Source organism: Arachis ipaensis, chromosome B03 (assembly GCF_000816755.2).
Source record: "Arachis ipaensis cultivar K30076 chromosome B03, Araip1.1, whole genome shotgun sequence".
NCBI lineage: Eukaryota > Viridiplantae > Streptophyta > Magnoliopsida > Fabales > Fabaceae > Arachis > Arachis ipaensis.
The window spans coordinates 99,434,679-99,435,276 of record NC_029787.2 but is presented as its reverse complement, the minus strand read 5'-3'; positions in this window follow the sequence as shown (position 1 = coordinate 99,435,276).

The following is a 598-nucleotide window of genomic DNA, read 5'->3' as shown; positions in this document are numbered from 1 at the left end:
CATTATTTTAAAATTAAATTGAAAAAATCATATAAAAATTATATAAATTATATTCCTTCAGGATAAAATAAAAGCTAAAGCAACAAGGGGGAGGAAACTCTATAAAAGCAACAGGAATCACAAGTAAATCTACTAATCATCTGCAGCTTCTTACTAAATCTTTGAACTTGTGTTACTGAAAGGATGGAAGATTTTGGGGTGAGAACAAACCACACGTTTTCAGTAGAGAATGAAAATACCGTAAAAATAATAAAATAAAATGCAAATAATTAACTTTACTCAATAAAATTATATTTTTATCAAACCTTTTGAAGATACTCTTGGTTTTACTTTAACTAACTAATTACCTCTTTTTAAAAATCTTTAAACTCAAAACAAATTTTAAATATAAAACTAGTCACATTACCCATCTCCCAGCCACATAATTAATTCTTAGTCAAAACATCAATTCGTAATCACTTTAATATATTCACAAAGTAGTAGTATAAGCAAGAGATTCAATTCAATATACAAGCAAGCCAAAACAAGACAAACAACACAATCACAAAGAAATAAGACAAGCAAGCGCAATCAAAAGCAAATGTGCAAACAACATGAT